This window comes from Camelus bactrianus, chromosome 36 (assembly GCF_048773025.1).
Source record: "Camelus bactrianus isolate YW-2024 breed Bactrian camel chromosome 36, ASM4877302v1, whole genome shotgun sequence".
Taxonomy (NCBI): domain Eukaryota; kingdom Metazoa; phylum Chordata; class Mammalia; order Artiodactyla; family Camelidae; genus Camelus; species Camelus bactrianus.
Genome location: NC_133574.1, coordinates 5,198,005 through 5,221,257, shown reverse-complemented (window position 1 = coordinate 5,221,257; position 23,253 = coordinate 5,198,005). Strand labels below are relative to the sequence as shown.

The window sequence follows — 23,253 nt, the reverse complement described above, 5'->3', positions numbered from 1 at the left end:
TTCCTCAGCACACTGCACGTAGTCAGGGATGCTCATGTTGCAGGCCCTGCCAAGAGGGGAGAGGAGATCGAGGTAAATACTGTGCTGTGGGCTGCGGGCCCATCTGGGTTGCGGTGACCTGGTGTGTACCAGACAGAAGGCAAGGGAAGCACAAGCAAAGCCAGGGGTACAGTTTGTCCTCAGAGTCTGTACATGGCTACCGTAGCTCGGATCACTTTACCCAGCTTTTGGTCTAGGCTTCCTGCCCCTGCACAGAAGGGTCATTTCTTGTTTTCAGTTTCCAAGCACCTAGCAAGACCCTGATGCAAAGTCAGTGCTCAACACTGCTGAATAAAGAAATGAACAAAGGAACTGCTTTCCCCACCCCCCTTCAGCAGATTATAAAGAAAAGAACCGCAGTAGGATCAAAAGATCTGGATTTCAACACCAATTTATTTGAACACCTAAACTGCAGAATAATGGATAAGAAAACTTGCCTTGGGGAAGAGGGTACAGTTCAGTGGTAGAGCACATACATAGCATGTACGAGGTCCTGGGTTCAATCCCCAGTACCTCATTTTAAAAAATGAAACAAATGAATAAACCTAATTACCCTTCTCAAAAAATATTTTTTAATTCAAAATTCAAACAACACCTTGCAATTGACACAACATTGTAAACTTGTCTATACCTCAATTAAAAAAAAAAACCTTGCCTTACAAAAATATATCTGGATTACGGAAGTTTGAAAATGTAAAATGCCTACGGTACCACCTGCATAAAGAGGGGGGACTGTACAAATTTACTATCCCTCCTTTATGAGCTATATTTCCTTTGGGGGTTGTTATAAACTCTCAGAGCTAATTTTCTCAGATTAAAAAAACAAAACAATACTTGATTCTCAGTACTGCTGAAGAATCAGATAAGCCTGTGAAAGCATCTGACCCACAGAGGTTACTCAATAAATGTTTGTTGAATGAATGAATAAACAAGCAAAGTGAATGCTGCTCCCTGCCACAGACCATCATAATGGTACTGCCTGGAAATCCCAAGCCCACGTTACACCCGACTACACACTAAACATGTGGGTGACCTGGGCAGGCCTGTGTGCTTCTCTAAGCCCCAGTTTAATCATAGATAGAAATGAGGGCAATAACACAAACCTCAAAGGGTTAGTGAGTCAGTAATGAATTGTACCCCAACTTTGCAAGATGGAACCATTAAGGAAAATTGGGCAAAAAGTCCATAGGCCCTCCGCATATTATCTCCTACAAGTACAGGGGAACCTACATTACATCTCAAAATAAAAAGTCTAATATTTTAAAGAGGCTATTGAGGTTAAATGAGCTCATTGTCTCAAATAAGGGACACACAGTACAAGTACGACAATGCCTACCCCATGAGATACACTCAGTTAACATTCCCACTGAACCCACTAATCCCTCCAACTTCAGAGCACGAGGATGGGTCCTTGTGGCCAGAGGCCACTGCACCTGAAGCTAACAAAGCTAATGGTCCCCACTTCCAAGAGCCCCTGTCACCACCCTTGTTCTAATTTTGTATTTGTAATTTTTTTTATTTAATAGAAACCTCCAATTGCATAGCCTTCAGGTCACCAAAACCTGACCACAGAGATCATGATGGCAGCCCTCCTTGGTGAAACAATAAAATGAAAAGCCATTTCCACAAGACCTCTGTGTAAATCTACTAGGGAACTTCATCCTGGACTGAGGAAGAGGACTGGGGAGGAGGGGGCAATCTGGGACACAGAGAACTATGGGCCACCTGTCCCAAGATGGACTTTAGACTCAACCCTCGCCCTCCAGGTAATTCAAAATACACACCGACAGAGTGCTATGGACAAGATTTTTTTTTTAAAGAAATCCCTGACTCCCTAGCAGGTCTTGTTTCTACCGAGACACAGATGGCTTATGTGTATAATGTTTCATAAAAGCCTTAAAATATTATCACCCCAACTTGACACATTAAGAAACTGAGGTAGAGAAGTTTATCATATTGTACAAGATTAGAGAGAGGCCACGTCAGACACCGTATTTAAACCCAAGCCCCTGCTCCAGTGCTCACACTAGAAAGTGTGACATGCTGCCCCTTTCCTGCCCTCTCCCTGCAATAAATTTCTGAAGAGTCTTTTCTGTGCCACCTGGAATCACAATAACTTCAATTTTCCACAAAGAGCTATGTCACTCCCTGGAGGACATATCAAAATCTAAAGGGTAGGGATGGGAGGAGAGATTTGCATTTTCTATTTCTCAAAGGAAACATGGCTTTAAAAGAAACTGAAAAGCACTTATCAAGTCTAAGCCCTCATTGTGCAGAGAAAGAAATGGAAGTTCAGAAGAGATGAGGAAAGGGCCTTATTAACAAATATTGCTTCAGCGCAGCATCAAGCCAGCCCTGGGCACTGCTGGGGGAGGATCTGGGAGACCCAGGAGAATGAGTGTTAGAAAAAGGAAAGAGAGGAAGCATACAAGGTCCTGTCTCTACACCACCATAACATGAAGTTCCACCAAATTACCAGTATGGGTGCAGCCAATATTAAGGGGGGCTAAACAGGTTATAGAAACCTGGAAGTCTCAACCATAGTGGAAATTCCAACATTTACTCTGCTTTTTTCCCAGTTCAAGCATCAACTCAGTGGGCACTCTGTTCCAGGGACTACACGAGGCCTGGAGTTCTCCCAAGTACAAATCTCTATTATCACGTGTGCAAACCACATAAAGGCCCACCAGAAGAAAAGTGCCCACAGATAAGATGGAATTACTGAAGCTGAAAGCAGTCAACCAGCGTATGTTACTAGGAAAAACGATGCTGCTAGAAATGGACTCATGGACATAGAAAGCAAACTGTGTTTAGCAGGCAGGAAAGGGGGGATTAACAGATACACATTAATAAATATAAAATAAATGAAAGGACCTACTATATAGCACAGGGAAGTATATTCAATTTCTTGTAATGAGTTGTGCTAAAAACAATCTAAAACATATGTATATACATATGCATATGTTTATAACTGAATCTCTGCTGTACACCTGAAACTAACATTGTAAATTGACTACACTTCAATAAAAATAATTTTAAAAAATAAGTATAAATAAAATCAACGCCATTAAGATAAAATAAAAGAACACTCTTATCCCCTTAGCTGTAGGTGGTGGAGAATTCTGGTTACAAGCACCAAGTCCCCTGGATCACTCCAGCACTGACTGTCACTCTTTCTGACCATCAGACAGTCACTTGGCTTCACTGAGGTTACTTTTCTCTTCTGTGAAAGGCTACAGTGGCAACTAACGATGTATAGAATCTCATCATTCACAAGCCCAACAATTAGTGAGGACTTCCCATGGGCCAGGCTCTGGAGAGATGAAAAGATAGGATCCCAGATATATTCACGGGTAGAAGAAGTTTATGCCATAAAGACATTTATTCTTCCTGTTTTGATAGACAGATTCAATGCAATTCTGATTAGAATTCCTACCAGACTTTTCATGGAATATAAGTTAATTTATGGTCAGGAACAGCCAAGAAACTTCTTTAGAACCACCACTGGGGAGGGGTTGATAGGTCATTCATTTCCACTGTTCTTTCTGAAGTGATGAAAACGTTCTGTAATAATAATGGTTGCACCATTGTAAATATGCTAAAAGCTGCTGAATTGTACAATTTAAATGGATGGACTTCATGGTGTGTGAACAATATCACAATAAAGCTGTTATATGAAAAAATATTTCTTGATAATTATTTTTCCCTCTATACAACTAGTCTACCCCACAATTTAAGAAAAACAAAAAACCAAAACAAACCAAACTGTGCCAGGAGCTTTTTAGGACTACAATGTCCCTGGGTCTCCAACGCCTCTGGTGGTGCTGTTCCTGTTAACACACACTAGCTGGGCTGGGCTAGTTAGGGACTGTAACTATGTTTTTAAAATCGACGGTCACACGTTTCACCCTGGGAGAGGGAAGGAAGGAGCATGTCACACCCTCATGCCTTCAGCTCATTTTTAACTGAACCAACCCTGCTTTCAACACTGTAATCCCTCTCACTATAAAAACATGTGACATCAACAAGCACCGCCATCATAAAACCTGAAATTGTTCAAGGTACTTACCTGGGGCAGAAACACTGAGGGGGGAGACGGAAACTCGCTCAGCACTGGCGCTCATTTTTCCAGACTCCACCAGGAGAAACTGGGCTTTACAGCCGGAGGCTCTAAGCCCAGGGAGCAGCGCGCATGCCGCTGAGCTGGTCCTCAGGGAGCGGGAAAGGGAAAGGAGGGCAGACCCGGGGTCGCGGGGCAGGGAAAGGGGGGGTACGTGGGCTGCAGACCTGCTCGGAGTCCAGCCCCAGCCACAGCTGCCCGCCCCCGTTCGGGTCCGCAGAACCCGCCCGCCCGGGACACAGCCCTCCCAGGGGCGGGGACGGGCCGGCGGCCAAGGAGAGGAAGCCCGGCAGGTGAGGACTCGAGGGCGGGAGAGGGGAAGGGGTCGCCAGCCGCGGACTGAGGGGAGCCCGGCTGGAGCGAGAGGCGGCAGGTGCACACCTGGCCCTGGACAGCTGTGGCCAGGGCGCCGGGGCAAGTGACGTGGGCAGAGGGGCCTGGCCGGAACAATTCAGCTGAACACACGCTGACTCGCGCCCTCACGGGCTTTGACACGCGGACCGCCCTCCCGCAGCCGCCTGACCCCTTTCCCGGGAGCCCCCCACCTTGCAGTTCCACAGCCAGAGGCCCCGGCCTCGGGCAGGAGCCAAAGGCCTACCAAGCCACAGAGCTGAGAAGCCTTTGGGACTGATTCCCAGCTCGGAGCTGGAGCTTCCAACCCGCGGTCAAGCTGGCACCGACTGCGCATGCGCAGGAGGGCCAGAGCTCCTCTCTTGGTTCTGTGATAGAGGCTGGGGCATCCAGGGAGGGAGAAGATGGGGGAGGAGGAGAGGAGGGGAAAAGTGGAGGGAGACAGATGGACAGGAGGAGCAGAGAGTAGGTAGGGTTCTGGAGAGGGGAGGGGAGTAGCGGAGATGTAGAGAAAAAGCTTTACTTCTGGGGCACCCCGAAGGAGGTGGCAGTCCTGCCTCTGTACCATTCTGTAACCCTTCAAGGCCCGCAGCTCAAGTTTTACCTCCCTGGTCCAGCCCTCCACCCTATGCCTCTGCAGAACCCCTACGGGGATCACACCCGTTGTCCCCACACGGAGCTGGGTTTCCTGTTGCTCTGGGAACCAAGCACCCGCAGGTGTTGTCTCTCAGAACTACCTTGGGAAGTGTACATATTCCCCTTTTACAGGCTGGGAAACAGGCAGGCACGATCTCTGCCTTAGCTCCACTGTCGCAGGTGTTGGCCTTGCGGGTAGCGGTAGGTACAAGATCAGAGCCCCAGACAGAGCAGACTGTCTGAGTGTTGGTGCATAGTCCTATCCCTCCTGGGTAAAACACACCTATCCCAAGTGGAAACATCAAGGGCTCACAGTAGGTTCCTGGGTGTGGGAGAGCTGTCCTCAGTTCCAGTGTCCGGCTTGCTAGGTAGATAGGAGTGTTACCGAGTCCAAATTCATTCTCCTCAGTGAAGGACAGGCCAATAAGTTGGGAGACCAGCTGCTGGGGCATGGAATAGCAAGTTTCTGTAGAGCTAGATGGCAAAATAATGTCCTGGAAAACCATCTCCCCAAGTCAGAATTCAGGATCGTTTCCTATGTGCTTGGTTGTTGCAAAATTCTTGGTGTAGGAATTCCTTGTTGTTAGAATCCTTTGTTCTTGCAGTTATCTGCCTGGGTCAAATCTCTGTAAACCTCCAATAAAACAAAAGTTATTTTCTATTCTGCAACTTGTTATCATTTTATGAATGGAAAAGTGTTAAATATCCTTAAAGGTCAGAGCCTTCAGAATAGGCTCTTCTGTATATTTCAGGCTCTAGGCAACATTGTTTTACAAGCAAGATGAAGCCTAGGAGACAGAGCAAAGAGTTAAAGTCAAAGGAACAGATCTAATATGGAGTCAGATTTGTTCTTTTCTATTACCGAGGCAGAAGCCACTTGAGGATTTAAATCCCTTTAAGTTAAAAATAACTAAAACTTTAAAGGAATTTACATACATAGGTGGGAATGTGCATAGCATATCTGGAAAAGCACACAAAGGATAGTAAACAGTGGCATCTCCAGGGAGGGCTGGAAGAACAGAGGATGAGGGAAAACTTCTTTCACTTGTGTATTTTTGTGCTGTTTGAATTGTTTTTAACCATATGCATGTATTTCTTTTTCAGTTTAAAAAAAGTGTAATGGACCAAAGGAGTAACAAGCTCAGCGAATACAGCAGTCATGGAATCACTGAGCCATCACTTTTGATTTCAGCCAGGAAGCATTTATTGACTCTCTCCCATGTGCCCAGTGCTGTTTTAAAACTTCTTTTATTATTATTATTATTATTATTATTATTATTATTATTATTATTATTATTATTATTAATATTAATATTATTATTAATTTTATAAAATAGTAACATGCTATCCCTCACCCCTGCCCATGGCTGGTGGAAAACCAACTGAGTTTTTATTGAGTTGTTTTCCAAGAAGTAGAGATGAGTTATAGACAGAACACATCTTCAGGGCAAAATAGGCGGAGTGGTTTTCCAGCAGGCCAGACAGCTATGAAGGGTTTTCAATAGAGGCGCCCAGACGTTGAGAGAGAAATCCTCCAGGACCCTACAAAAAGCTGCCCAAACTTCCTTCTCCATGGTACTACTGAAATAGGAAAGAACAAATCTGACTCCATATTACATCTGTTCCTTTGACTTTAAGAAAGCCAAGTTAATACGCTCCGGTCTTTTCATGGGTTATGATGTCACAGAGGAGATGGACAGGTAAACAAGGGATGACTCTGCAGTGATCACGGAGCCGGGGAGCGGGATGGGCGGCAAGATGTATGACGCAGCCGCAGCTGTGCCCGTGCTTCTAGGCAGGAACCCAAAGTCACCTCGACAAGGTGTCATACACGTGTGTCCACATCCTCATCACCTGACATGTATTAACGAGAAATGGAAACCCATAAAATGCCAATAACCTTGGTGGATACACCGTCCAAAGAGCAAAGTCACAGTTTGACAACTGGCCATCTCGGTTCCCTGGGATTCATTCTTGGAGAACCTTAAAAACCACTCCTCTGTCCTCAAGAAGTGCTGCCTACTTGTCCGATCTTTGGCTCAGGTATACAGCACGTTCAAGTGAACTTCAATGTCTGCACAGATTTGACTGTCTTTCTCCAGGTTCACTTGTCCATTCTAAAGAGGCCAGAGCTAAGTCCATCCTCCGTAAGATCTATTCCCTCCAGTGACTACTCATTGAGCCTGCAATTAAAAGCCAACTGAACAAGACGGTCTGTCCTCAGCTAAAAAGTTCACCCACCCTTCACTGCTTTCTTAATCTCCTCTCCTGGCTAATTGCAACAGACTAACACCTCCCTCTACCAAGCTCCCCTACTATGTCAGTTTGTCTCCCCAAAGAGAAAGTAAGGTCCATGAAATAGGAGACAACTCCATAGTTGTTGCCGACGAAATGAATCACAGAGCTGCTGGGGTGCAAAATGTCTCCCGAGATTAGGGTTCCTTTATTTTTTATACCATCTACACAAAGGAGTAACACTTGCCAAGCACAGAGAGTAAACATTTTTTAGGTTGACGCATGCGCACTACATCAAAGGCTTCCTTATCTTAATTACACTCAGACTCTCCTGTTCCCAGGCCTGTTCCTTTTGAGGAGCTAATAAATATTCTTGCCTGCAAGCAATGTTTCCCCTGGGAACGGGCAGAGTCCCTTGGCAGGAATTTCTGTTTGCAGACAAGTCCGGCCACTTCTGTGAATTGTCCCGATTGCAGGCACATCCACAGCTTCTATGATAAGTTTCCTTCACATAGTCACCTCTGAATTCCTAGCATATAGTAATGTCAATAAATAGAAATATGATTGTGGCTTCTTTCCTTTAAAACATTTCTGGTTATTTAAATGACCCTTGGAAGAGAGGTGTTTGCGGTCCAGTATCTTGATCCACAATACTCTGGAGGCCTTTTTCGGAATGGCTGTTCACTGATCCATTCCAAACACAACTTCTCATTCCAGGAATAGCTGTGCTTTTCTGCCAGGAGTTTGTGGTCACTCTCATGCCAGAACAGCTTTAAACTATATCCTTACTTTGGATTTGTTACTTTTCCCCTCTTCCAAAAATATTGACATTCCTTACTTTCTTGCCTTGAGGATTTTTTTTCCTAGTTCAACCTTTAGTAAACCAGGCTTCTCAGGATGGGCTTGGCCTTACATATGATCAGCCATCCAACTCCCAGTGTGAGAGGCCTCGGGCTCAATTCCTGCCCTCCTGTCAAGGCAACTGAAACCCAGTTCAGGAGCCAACAGGGACCCGAGGGCTTCTAAGGCTCGCGTATCTCCCAGAATCCCTGTTTTCTGGTTTGTCTTGGCTTCTGAGGATTTCCCCTCACTTTCTTGACAATTAGCTGTGTAGCTTGAAAGATGAGGAAGGAAAGTTTTATTTCTTAATCAGCATTTTAAGGAACTTGTGTAATGAAGGTTTTCACGAGATTCTAGAACACTCCATTGCCGAGACAGAAAACACACTAGATATTTCCTAAATTTAGGTATCATGTGCGTTTTTCTTTGTTTTTGTTTTCTTAACTGCTAACAGACATTTTTTAATTAAAAAAAATAACGCCCCAAATAGGATAGAACATTGAAGGGGTATACAAAATTAAAGGACAAAGACAGAAAAATGATAAATACTATACAAAATTAATATAATACATACACTATGGATCAGATCAGCAATTCTCAGTAACAGCTAATTGAAACATGATCATGAGGTAAAACGTCTCTCCTGTCAGGAGATGGCCAACAGAAAATAGAATTAATACAACAAACTAAAATTCTAAGTCTGGCGAGGTACAGAAGGCTACCAACTAAATGTGTCTTCTTCTGCAAAAGTGGGAGGCTCACCAGCTCTTTACTATGGAGCCTGAACCCAAGTGAGGGCGGTAAAGTGAGCTCTGTAAGTACCCAATTAACAAAGTGAGTGATGAATAAAGAGACGTGAGCTTTGATGACAGAGATGATGCTAATATTCACTTGTCCTGTAAAGTATGTCTCCACGTTCAGTGATCAAACCTCGGCATCCTCAGGGATTGAGATTATAGGAAAATGCACAGCCTGGGCCCAGACCTCCTCTGTGAGCTCGTGACATTGCACTTAGATGTCTCAAGGGCACCTCCAACTCCACCTGCAAAGAGCTGGCTTCACGGTGCTCCTCCCATAGCCGTCCTGCTCAGGGCCCCTGGTCGGGGGGCAAGGTCTCTCTGCCTCTCCCAGCTCAGGCCCATCACTCACAGATGTGACTGGACCCCTCCTTCAGATCCCAGATTTCCTCAGTCATGGAGTCCCACCACCCACACCTGTCCTACGAGGTACCCAGTGGAACTCACTCAGCACTGACTGTGCTGGGGACCACGCTGCACACTGCGCACACGTAATCTCACTGGATCTCCACAGCAGTCCTGGGAAGTCGGTACATCACTGCTTTAATTGATTAGATAAATTGTTTCACTTCCTTGAGTGCATCATCCAAAGTGACACGGCTACTGAGCCACAAACTTGGGACTGAAAACCACTTGAAAACTGAACACTGCTACACCTCGCAGCCACCCTACTCTGACTCATCACATCACCTCCTGCAGAGCCTTCTAAATGTTTCTAAGCATCCTACAAGACAAAAGTGATCTACGAGAGCACCCCACTCCCCTACTTAAAATCTGACAATGATGTTCCACATCCCTTAGGAGAAAGCCCCACCAGGCCTGAGCACAGCCCAACGGCCCGGCATCCGCGTTCCCAGCGCTGCCGCGCCGCCTCACCCAGCACGCAGCCCTACACGTGCCGTGTCCAGGACAGGGATGCTGACTCCGTACAACCCGGGGCTCATCTCAATCGAACAATGATCACCCTCTTCAGTGGTCACCCTCTTCATTGCTGACTCTCAGAAAAATATTTTCTCAGGATGAATCAATATCTTTTTCCTTACAACTTCCCGTCATTTATAATGAGCTCCCCCCAAAAGAGAGACCTAATTCTCAGTCTCCTTATCTGTAAAGTGTGAATAACAAGGAAATATGAGAGGTTTTAAGCGAAATAATATTCATGTGAGGCTGAGGGACAATTCCCAACATACAGTAAGCACTCAATATGTGCTTACTTAATACTAATAAGAATATATTGCATTCCAGCAACCTTAAATCAATGTTTTATGGCTTTCTCCAACAGACTGACAAACTGTTGGACGAACCCCTTTGAGCAGATCAGCACAAGCGTACTGGGAGAGGTAAGTGCTGACTCCAGTTACAGCTGCAGCCAACCAGCACTACGGGGCGGGGGCAGTTTGCTCAAACTCTTACGTGTTGCTTGAGCATTTAGTTGTCATTATTGAATAAAGACAGTTGTTCTTTAGTCAAAGCTCCTGAAACATAAATCTTCAAAGACTGATGCAAATTAGGTTTCAAGAACAACACTCTCACTCGAAATTATTTGAAAATTATAGTCTTAGCTCCTCTGCACATCAAAAGGCCATGTTCTTAATGTATCTGACTAAATACACCAAAAGGGTTGTTTAAAAGAAATTAAGATGAAGCCATCCTGAATAAGCTCTCAGTATCAACTGCACAAAGCCTCAACCAAGGGTCTCATTTCTCACTTCCAGATAGATGTTCAGGTAGCTTAATGTGAGTCTTGGTTTCTTATAACATGGGGGTCAGAAGAGTTGTGGATAGATTTATGTAGCAAATATAAACCTAGAGTATTTGCTGTGTGGGAATCCTAGAAATAAACAAATTGATATATAGTCCCACCCTTAAGAAGCTCAGCCTTTCCATTTACAACAGCATTAAAAATAAAATGAGATATACATTTAACAAAAATTTACAAGATTTGTACATTGAACATTTTCAAGTATCACCGAAATAAAATTTAAAAGATCTACATATATGGAAGACATCTCATGTTCATGGAATGGTAGACAATATTGTTAAAAATGTTAAGACTCCCCAAAGTGATCTACAAATTCTGTGGAATCTCTATGAAAATTCAGGCTGACTTCTTTGGAAAAATTGAAAAACTGATCCCAAAATTCATATGGAAGTGCAAGGGGCCCAGGACAGCCAAAGCAATCTTGAAAAAGTAGAGCAAAGATGGAGGACTCACTTTAAAGGGTACTAAAAAGCTATAGTACTCAAGTCAGCATGGTACTGGCATAAGTTTGGATTAATAAATCTATGAGACACTATAAAAACCCAGGGGGAAAAAACTTACATTTACATTCAGTTTTCCACAAGGGTGCCAACAACGCTTCATTGAAAGTATAGTCTATTCAACAAACGGTGCAGGGACACCTGGGTATCTGCAGGGAAAAGAATGAATCTGGAATCTGGACCCCCATATTTTATATAACAAATAACTTTAATTCAAAATGGATCACAGACAGAAACGTAAAAACTTAATGTATAAACTTTTAAAAAGAAGACACAGTATAAATCTTTGTGGTCCTAGGATAGGCTTTGGTTTCCTAGATACAATACCAAGAGCACAAGTGATAGAAGAAAAAAGCAGATAAACTGGACTTCATCTAAATTAAACCTTTTTCTTACAAAGGACATCATCAAGAAAGTGATATGACAGTGGTAGGGGGTATCTCAAGTGATAGAGTGCGTGCTTAGCAAGAAAAATAAAATAAATCAATACATCTAATTACCTCCCCTATAAAGAATTTTTTTTTAATGTTTAAAAATCTAAAGTGAAAGGACAATCTGCAGAATAGGAGAAAAATTTTGCAAAGCGTGTATCTAATAAGAGAGTTGTATCCAGGATATATAACAAATGCTTACAACTGAACAATACAAGAAAATAGACCCAATTTTTAAATTTGCCAAGGATTTAAATAGATATACAAATGGCCAATAAGCATATGAAAAGATGCTCATCATCAATAGCCAAATCAAAATGAAAATGAGATCGCTTTTTACACCCACAAGGATGGTTATAATCAAAACATGGACAATAATAAGTGTCATTCAGGAGGCAGAGAAACCTCATATGCAGCCAGTGGAAAGGGACAATGGTGTAGCTTCTTTGGAGAATTATGGTGTTTCCTCAAAAGGTTAGCGTTATATGGTTCAGCAATTCCACTCCTACATATAGATTTATCCCTCAGTATCCTCGGGGGGTTGGTTCAGGAACCCCCCACCCTGGATAACATAATCCAAGGAAGTTCGAGTCCCTTTACAATCAGCCATCTGCATCCATGAAGTGGAAACTACAGATAAGGCGGACCAACTGTACAGCCAACAGAATGAAAACATATTCTCACAAAACCTTGCACATCAATATTCATGGCAGTATCATTCAGAGTAGCCAAAGGTTACAAACAATATCCATCCATCAATGAACGGATAAACAAAATTACCAAGAATAGGCCTACAAACTTTTGGTCATTGAATCTTTGACAAAGGATGTGAGAACATACAATGGAGTAAAGACAGCCTCTTCAGCAAATGGTGTAGGGAAAACTGGACAGCTGCATGTAAATCAATGAAGTTAGACTACTCCCTCACAGCATACACAAAAATAAATTCAAAATGGCTTAAAGACTTAAACATGTCGACAAGATAGTATAAAACTCTTAGAAGAAAACATAGGCAAAACATCTGACATACATCTCAGCAATGTTCTCCTAGAGCAGTCTACTCAAGCAATAGAAATACAAGCAAAAATATACAAGTGGGAAATAATTAAATTTACAAGCTTTTGCACAGCAAAAAAAAAAAAAAAACAGTAAGCAAAACAAAAAGACAACCTATGAAAAGGGAGAATATATTTGCAATAAATGAGACGGACAAGGGCTTAATTCCCAGAATATGTAAACAGATTTACACTTAATATGAAAAAAAAACAAACAATTCAATCAAAAAATGGGCAGAAGACCTAAAGAAACATTTCTCCAATGAAGACATACAATTGGCCAATAGGCACATGAAAAAGTGCTCAATATCATTATCAGAGAAACGCAAATCAAAACTGCAATCAAGTCTCACCTCTCACCAGTCAGAATAGCCATCATTCAGAAGTTCACAAACAATAAATGCTGGAGAGGCTGTGGAGAATAGGGAACCCTCCTACACTGTGGTGGGAATGCAGTTTGGTGGAGCCATTGTGGAAAACTGTATAGAGGTTCCTCAAAAGACAAAAAATTGACCTCCCATATGACCCAGCAATCCCACTCCTAGGCACATATCTAGAAGGAACCCTAATTCAAAAAGACACCTGCCCCCAAATGTTCACAGCAACTCTATTTACAATAGCAAGACATGGAAACAACCTAAATGTCCACTGACAGATGACTGGATAAAGAGGTTGTAGTATAATTGTAAAATAGACTACTATTCACCCATAAAAATATAATAAAATAATGCCATTTGCAGCAACATGAATGGACCTGGAGAACGTCATTCTAAGTGAAGTAACCCAGAAAGAGAAAGAAAAATACCATATGAGATCCCTCACATGTGGAATCTAAAAAAATACAAAAACCAAAAAACAAAAAAGAAAGAAACAAAAAGATAAACTTATCTACAGAACCGAAACAGACACAGAGACATAGAAACCAAACTATGGTTACCAGAGGGGAGAGGGTGTGGGAAGGAATAATTTGGGATTTCAAGATTTGCAGATACTGACTATGTATAGAATAAACTGCAAGTTTATACTGTATAGCACAGGAGAATATATTTAATATCTTATAGTAACTTATGTTTAAAAAGAATATGAAAATGAACACAGGTATATTCCTATATAACTGAAGTGTTGTGCTGTACACAAGAAACTGACACAACGTTATAAACTGACTAGACTTCAATGAAAATATTTTTAAATAGACCAATAATGAAAAAAAAAGAAAAAGGATATTATGAAACCAAAAGAATAAAGTACTGATTCAGGCTACAATATGGATGAACCTTGAAACTTTATGCTAAAATAAGCCAAACACAAAAGGACAAATAGTGCCCTTTTAGGTGAACTGTATCTAAGCATTTACTGTACTACTCCTGTAAATTTTCCAGAGGTTTGAAGTCTATCAATATCAAAATAAAATGTATTATTCATTAAAAACATAAAAGGATTCCTCACAGGAGGGCTTTAATTATTAAATGCAGAAGTGCAAGTAAAGCTCCTGGAACAACACTTTGCATGTCCACAGACAGTCACTGCTTTCACTGCCACTCAGAGGGTGGTGCCAGCGCTGATGAGGGCTGCCTCCACTCGCTGCCCTGCAGAGAGGTGTGAGAGCCTGGGCTCTGACAGGCAGGGTGACCGTGACCCTGGGTCAGACACAGCCATGCCCCGACTCTGCAATAACCAACTTTCTTATACAAACTGCTCCATGTAACATAAACACGCTACAGGGATGTAACTTACAACACAGGGAATATAGCCAATGTTTTATAATAGCTATAAATGGAGCATAACATTAAAAATTGTGCATCTATTGTACACCAGAAACATATCATATTGTAAATCAGCTATACCTTTATAAAAAAATTTAAAAAAATTTAAAAATGTTATCCCTTTAGTAGGCAATTTGGTTTTTAAGTAAATACTAAACAGCTTAGAATGTATAAAAGCATTAAAGTGTGATGTTTGTTTACATATTTATTTACTTTCAGCCTCCTGCTAAAAGAGAAATTAAACAATTTTTTAAACACAGCTTAAAAACCATAACAACAAATAGACAAAGTGAGAGTGAAGAGGAAATGGAGATTCAATAATTAAATGAAACCAAGGGGAGGTAAAGTCATAAAAATGGATGCCATTAAGCAAGGATAAGTGTTAAAGGCCTACTAGAAATTCAGCTGTAAGATTCTTGGCAGCTGATGTGAAGGAAAAGCCCAGCTGGGCTAACGAGCTAAGTCAAAAATCTAAGTGTGATAAGTGTCGGTTTAGTGATCTAAGTTCTGCCGGGCTAACTCGTAAATCTGAAGTTTAGTGTTAGTTTACTGGGCTAACAAGCTAACTCGTAAATCCAAGCTCAACAAGTGTCAGTAACGTGATCTGTTCCAAATTGATAAGCTCCAGTGTACTGATTCCTTGCTTTTTGTTGTTTGAGCCTTATTGGCTAATAGCCCCATACTTGTAATTAAACCTATAAAACCTCATGTGCACGTCTTGGAGGTGCTCAGAGCTTCCGAGCAGAAGCCCCTCTGAGCCCGCCGGCATAGTACATCTGAGTACTCCAACCCTCCGAGTGGTGCTTGTTTCTTGGCTGGCCTGTGGTTTCTGTAACATTAAAGCAAAAAGAAAAAGATGATGGGGCGGGCGGGAGAGCTCAGTGGTAGAGTGTGTTCTTAGCATGCACGGGGTCCCGGGTTCAAGCCCCATGGCATCCACTAACAGATAAATATACCTAATTACCTACCCCCCCAAAAAAGCCCCAAAGAAAAGAAAAAGAGAAATTTCTTTCCTAAAAAATCCTGATATTAATTAGATTAAATACTTTAAAGAAAAATAGAAAAAGATGAGTGACACAAGCGATAATGCCCGAGAGATAAATCCGCGGTGGCTGCTGGAAGGTCCCCATATCCCACGTGCAAAAATCTGAAACAACCGTCTCACCACTCAGAGTCATCCTCAGCCCACCCCACCCCTCCCCCTGTTAAATGCAGGAGCACAGGCAGGGCCTGGCCTTTGCTCTCTCTGTGTCATCACAGCGAGACAGGATGGAAGGGAGCAGGGCACAGCCATTCAAGGAAGGCCACAGCAATTAACATCAAAATGGTGAAGGATTCAACCCCCAGTAGGCCTTGAGGCTCAGGATGAAGAGATTTAACTTCTAGCAGAGCTTGAGCTTCATTATGCACCCATTGTCATAGTAACATGGTGAATAACACGCCCCCAGGCACAATGGCAGTCCCAAGGCTAGCCACAAAAGGTCACAGGGTGGGAAATGGCCAACTCCCCGGGAATCCCAGCCACTTCCCCTTAGGCAGGTCCTTCTACTTATTAGCATATGAAACCACCAAGCCCAAGAAAACAAGCAACACAGCGCCGCCTCTCCGTCAACCCTCTCTCTTCCTCTTCGGAGGAAGCCCACACTCTGTGGAGTGTGTACCTACTTTTAATCTGAGCACCCAACCCCCACACCTCGTGGCGATTCTCTTGCCTTTCAATGTATCTCTCTGAATAAATCTACCTTTACTCAACAGCTGTTTGCTCTTGAATTGTTTCCTACACGAAGCCAAGGACCAACATCTGGATGGACAAATCCCAGGGGCTCAACTAACGCGTGGGACACAGCCCTTCTCATGCCCCTCATCTGTTTTCTTGTATCAACAGGACTGGGATGTGAAGGGAGCTCTTAGGCCCCAGCTAAGGGACAGAAGCAGCCCTGGAGTCGGCCCGGTTCTCTGTGGTTCTCTGTTGTGCTGACTCACCAGCCAGACAGCGTTCTCCTAGGCCTGTCCCCACAAAACCCTTCTCTCCAAAATACAAGCACATCATGTCACAGTCCTCTTGTTCAACCAGGAAATGTTCAGCCCACTTTTTCCTTCCCCAGTAAAAACCTAACTGTTCTCCCTCCCATCCCACCACTTCTTTCTTTGTGAGAACTCTGCTCTCCACACACACCATCCTGAACGCAGGTGCCTTGCTGGCTGGGACCGAGATGTTTCAGTCTCACACAGCCTGCGTCCTTTCACTTTCCCCTTTCTACCTTAAAAAGCCTTTCCTGAGTCTCCCACCCCTCTGATTCTGAACTTCACAAAGTGCTGAAGTTGCAGTCACTGTGTGCATACCTCCCAGGTTTTGGCTAGTTTTCCTTCGCAAGATCTTCACTAAGGAGCTGCATCAAGAAGTTTAAAGAGGCTATTCTTACATCTGAGCTGAGGAGCCTGCATAAAATTTAAATGGCTTTGAAGAGAGAGTTAACCAGGGACAGAATTGTCGCAGGTCCTAGTCAACAGTGTCAAGAGGCAAAATGTTCTTCAAAGGCTCAGAGTGGCTTCTGAACACGGAGTCAGCAGGGAGGAGATGTCAGGCAGTGAGTGGAGTGAGTGACACTGGGTACACTTCCCCAGCTGGGGAAGAATTGGATTTTTTTCTAGTTTTCCAAACAATTTCTTACTACCATTTTCTCTTATTGTCACATACCATTTCCTAAGAATTAAGAAAATCAATGTCAGTCATTTGGGTCACTTGGGAGAAGCAACACGATGCCATTCACAGGGCTGGGACACGACAGCCACACCAGTCTAGGTTAAAAGACCAGTGGGGGGTATTTCCAAGGTATACAAGGGCATGCAGCAAACTCCCCAGCTTCAATGACCTCATCTCAAAGGTGAGGCCAATAAAACTACCAAGCAATGTGCGTGATGATTATGGCCGACATCTGTCTACAAGGTAAGTGCCCGTGACAGCTGCCGCTTAATGGTGAATGAGTACGATCAGTGAGGCTCAGTCAACCTGGTCACAAGCGCCCTGCCTTCCTGCCTTGGTGCAGCAGCAGAGCTTGTTTAGCTGAGATGAACGTCCCCAGAGCAGCCCCGAAGGGAAAGCTCCCAGCTCTGCACAGCGAGGTGTGTTCCTTTCCTTCTCAGAGCTGATCACAGTTTGCTGTCGTCTGTTTTTATGTTTATCCCTTTAGTACCTGCCTCCCCTCCTGTGTTTTGCTCAAGAAGCACAGGGCCAGGTATGTCTTGCTGCCTGCTAGATATTCTGGGCTGGGAGACAGTCGAGCCCACACCTGCTGAATGGAGAGGCCAGAAGGCCCAGGGGCCTATGCTGAACCGAGGCCCCTGCACCCAAAATTATGGTCTGAGTTTGGGCAAATTACACAGTCTTATTTACCCTGAGGTTCCTCATCTGTCCAAGAAAATAACTGCCCATGGCACATACGGTTACAAGGATTAAAGGAAATCACCAAATTCACAACATATTCAAGGGGCCACCATTGCGTCCTCAACAGACACATGCTGCCTTTATGGCTCTGACACACGCTAAGTGGGGCGGACGGACGCAGTGAACACTGCTAAGTGCCAGTGTGTTAAGTGCTTCATGTGTGTTATAATATTGTTTACAACTTGCAACAAACCCAGGAATAAATGAATATTATCATGCCCATTTCACAGATTCACCAACAGGTTAAGTGAAGTTACACTCTAGTCCAAGGCCCTTTGGTGAGGAAATGGCTATTTAAGCCTGAATCTGATCCCAGGCCTAGGCTACGTCTCTCTCCAATCCACCTGACCACTTGCCTATGAAAGCCACCTGTCCAAAACACAAGTTTGCAAAGGCCAGCTCTTAAATGCAATGTGTGCCACTGTTTGTCAATGTTGGTTAATTACCATAAACTGCTCTCTGAAACCGCTACAGAAAAGACAGGTAGACCCACATCCCTGCCCGCAAAGAAGAGGAGTTCTGCCTTGCCTTCTCCTGTAGTGTGCAGAACACTTTCCCTACACCACCAAATCTTTTTTATATGCTTCATCCGTGTTTATGTTTGCACACGGCATATTAAACTAGAAGGTAACTGCAGTAATTCCATCTCAGTTGCTTTCCAAGTTTGCAGATTATCCATAATCAGTCCGTGAACGAAAATACTACAATCTGAATGAAAATACTGCAACCATGTCAGTAAACAAAGAATGCTGAAACCAAGTCAACAGCGGCTGCCGCCACCCCCCAGCAAGGACAGACCTGCAGCCCAGCCTCTGCAGCCACTCACAATGGTGCCCTCTGAGGGGACTCAGAATAAGAGAGGACAGGATACTGGCCCTAGATAGCTAGGTGCTTGTCAAATGAATGAATTCAGTGAGCCCAAATGTTTGCTTCCTCCCATAAATATAAAAGCAGTAAATTCTTTAACTTGAGATATCTGGTTTTCTTTAGATAACAAGCAATCTTTTATTGTTCCAACTACCTGGTCTTTGTTGTAAAGCTCCTATATATCTTAGCTCCTCCCCTACGTCTTTGGAACAGTCCCTCAGAGCAATCTGAGAGGCTGTCATCCCCGCTGGAGTCCTCTCACCGAATAAAACTTAACTCTTAACTTTTATGCTGCACATTTATTTCAATCGACACAACTTACAACAAACCCAGGAAGAAGTGAATATTATCATGCCCATTTTACTGATTCACCAACAGGTTAAGTGAGGTTACATTCTATTCCAAATTCCTATGGTGTGGAAATGGCGATTTAAACCTGAAGCTGGGGTGCCCATGCCTGTACTCCTTCTCTCTCCCATCTACCTCATCACTTCTCTGTGAAATCCACCTGTCCAATACACAAGTTTGCAGCCGGCCAGCTCTTAAATGTAATGTGTGCCACCATTTGTCAATGCTGGTTAATTACCATAAACTGCTCTCAGAAGCCGTTACAGAAAAAACAGGTGGACCCAATTCCCTACCCACAAAGAAGAGGAAGTCTGCCTTGCCTTCACCTGTAATGTGCAGAAATCCTTCCCTACACCACTAAATTCAAACGTATGCTCCATCCGTGTTTATGTTTGCACAGGACTCATTAAAGAACAAGGTGTCTGCAATAATTCCATCTCAGTTCCTTTCCAAAGATACAGATTAGCCCAAATCAGATCCAGAACAGACACAACTCATCAAATTCGCAATGAAACACACTGGATCAAGAACAAAATGCGTGTCCTAGTCCAGAAAACTACGGGTCCCTCTTTCTTCCTGTCATTATACCATCCCACCAGAACTCATTACTTTGCTGTCTGCTCATCTGGCAACCAAACTCAGAGAAGAGTCAACTCAGCAGAGCACCCTACTGGGGAGAACACCCCACAACAGCACTGCGGGCTTCTTGCCCCCCCGCACACTCTGCTGACCCTTAGTGTCCTCCGTGACCAGGCCAACAGAGCTGTTCCCAACAGCTGCAAAGTCCCACACATTAAATAAAAGCATTTTATTTTAGACGATATGTTACATATATACCCATCTCTGAAAACGGCTTTTCCAGAAGCTCAAATCTTCAACATTAATCTGCAAAGGCAATCCGGGTCCCCAAGAGAAAGCAAGTCTTAAGAAGATGCTAAGGCCTCCAAAGTCCTCTCCAGGACCATCAATCAAACTGCCTGCAGGTCTGCAGCTGCAGGCGGCTACATGTCTGTTTTTAAAGAACCCCCTCCTGCCCTCGTGTGCTACAATGTCCCTCTATGCCCTCCCATCTCAGGTTAAGAGCAGCCGCTGCAGAACCTTGCAGGGCAGCACTGACAGGACTGGACACAGAGGATCAGAGCTAAACTAAGCCTTCTGATGACATGAGCTTGTCACTCTGTCACTTTACAGATGACGATATATAGAGAGAGAGGTGGGGTGATCTTTCTCAAAGTCATACAGCTAATAGGTGGCATAGTCTATATCTCTGCTCCTCCCTTCAGCGTGACGCCCCATCTGGGATGCTCACAGGGTTCTCTCGTGCCTGCCTGACCAGTCATTTCTGGTCACTGATAACCCACCACAGGGTCTGTCCGCAGGCTGCCTTTTCAACATCTTTTCCCTCCAGTTTCTCAGGAAAAAGGCTGCTCCGGCCACTGTATGACTTCCGGCTCACTGAACCCTCCGTGCTCAGTCCAGTCATGCCTGTGTATCCGGCCCCCTGCTCAGAGGCTCTTCCATCCCTGCAGGTGGATTTTTCCACTCTCTGAAGGACACCCCCTCAGGGGAGCCCTCCTCTTGCCCTCAGCATGGCAGGTGTCCCAGGCCACATCCCGAGCTGCCCCATTAAGAATGTTTGTGCCCAGTTCTGCTAGTCAGACCAGCAGCTTCAGAGCCCAGGTTTATGCCCGGGTCACCAGGAAGAACTACTGCCCATCTCCCAGCCCCTACCCAGCAGGTCACCAGGAAGTCACAGTAGGTGCCCCACCCAATCCAGAAGGCTGTTCACTTGCCAGCACCGCTGATGACTGGTTTCCAACCTTTGGTCAGTTTCACACAAAATAGCAGATTTCACTTTGAAGCGGGGGGTTTTCCCTTCTGCTCTCCATCCTTACCGGAAACATCAAGGGAAACCAAATCGCCTTTTCTCAAATCTATTCTGATGACACATTTCCACCCACAATACTCACATACTCAAGAAGTTTGGGTCCACGTGGTTTTGTTTCCCTTACGCTAAGTGGCTCAAAAGACTTTGGGATTCTTTCTATTTGGAGGGTATTTGTTTGTACTCAGTTTATCAGCTTTAATCTGTTTTTGTCTCTCTCGTCAGGGTCTGTGGCAGTTGCCTCTTCTCTCTCCCTACAGCAGCCTCCCTCCCAACTTCTAATCTAGGAAATCAGCTGTGATGAGGGGCCCGGGGGCAGTCACAGAAGATGGATCTAAGGCACAGAGAGGGGACATAATTTGCCCGAGAAGATCAGCTTCAACCCCCAACAGTGTGTGTCATGTCCCTCTGTTTAACTCTTATGCTAAACTAGTTAACTTTTAATAGATTATGGTTATAAACAGATGAGGTATCAAAATACATACAAGGACACACATCAACTCTAAGATTTTCATTAACTCCACTATTTTGCTTCTATTTATTTTATTTGTATTAAAAGAATTAAGAACCTCTGCAGTCAATATAGCAAAATGTTAATGGGTTTTAAATCCAGAATATAGAGGCGTAAGTGTATTACTCACACATTTTTGTATATTCACAAGAGAAAATGATTTGAAGGTCTCTCTCCCCTGACCCCTACTAACTACTGGCTCTCACCTGAACTCCCAGACCACACATCTAACAGCCTTTCATTTTACCCACAGCTGAACTCATCAGTTTTCCCCCAGAACTCCCTCTGCAGCTTCCCCTCCTCAGAGCACAGCAGGACCATCATTTACCGTATTAATCCACCCAAAAACCCTGGCCTTACTCCATCCTACCCTCACAGACATCATTCATCCTTTCATTTTACCATCTAACATGACTTCAGTCTGTTCGCTTTTTCCCACTGACCGTCCCACTTCTCAGGTTGAAGCCACCAATACTTCCCACATGGAATCATGAGTCTCCCAGTGGCCCCCCAGATGCTTTTCCCTACTTGACACAAATGGGATTCTGTCACTCCCATGCTTTTAAGACTCTTTTCAAACCCACTGTTCTTAGAAGAAACTCCAAGTTCTTCACCTGGTGAAGGTTTTTGCCATGAAACTATCAGCTCAGGGAGGAGAGGACCTGCCCTCTCCCCTCAGCCCCACCCTCTGGCAGAGCATCAGCTCGGGAGGACCTGCTGAGCTACACCAGCCTGTATTCTAACCCTGGTCTTGAGTTCTTAGCAAACTGCTTCACTTATCCATACAAATCCGAGGTAGATTAGAAAGATGTTAGATATTTAGCTAGACTTTTGATTTGGGGGTTTTGCACTAGCAACCTGCAAGTACATGTTCTAATACTTCTGTCTTCTTAAGACCACACCCAGATTTCAGTGGTATTTGTGGAATGCTTTCGGAATAAAAGGAACTGTACTTTCACAGACTTTATGTTTTATAATATGAACAACCTGGACAGGGTCACGAATAGAACCGCCAAAAAAGTGACAGAAGACGGGTTAGAGGCATAAAACAACAGGTCGCAAGGACAGTAAGAGCAAAGTTGTTTCTCCAAATCCACCCTAAAAAGTGAAAGAACAGAAAATTCTGAATTTTGAAAGTAAAAGACTATCATATAAAAAATAATATAATCCTCTTCATCAGGGTTTCAAGATCTGACTGCAGAATTTTTAGCAGGCCATACTGAATCCTAGCACAGAAAAATCAGATGGACTAGTGGTAAGTTCCAGGAAAACGGCAGTAAAACCTCCACTTGTGAGAGGACACACAACCACTTGTCGAAGGTGATTGTAAACCACATTCTGGAGAAATTCAGAAGATTCAGGTTCCGCTTCCAGATGGTGATGACAAGGAAGAACGGCTTGGATGCACGCTTCTAACCGAGTCACCAGCATTCTAACACTGCAGGGGGAAAAGGAGGCCCTCAGTCAAGAGCAGAGGTGTTCCTGTCGTGTCTCTCAGGCCGCGCCTCGGGGACTCAGTGCCCTGTAGCAGTCCGGCCCCAGGCGAGGACCTGCAGCGTGGCCCCCTAAAGCAGGAGTGGCACTGTGCTTGAGAAAACCCACCCCTGATGGGGGCAAGAGGGGCTGGTGGGGTTGAGTGAACCTATAAATGCCCACAGAAACACACCT

General features: G+C 44.0%; 1 pseudogene; it reads right to left on the bottom strand.

The window, feature by feature from the left end:
* LOC141576079 (trafficking protein particle complex subunit 9-like) overlaps window positions 1–23,253 on the bottom strand; it is a 65,210-nt pseudogene that overhangs the window by 8,962 nt on the left and 32,995 nt on the right.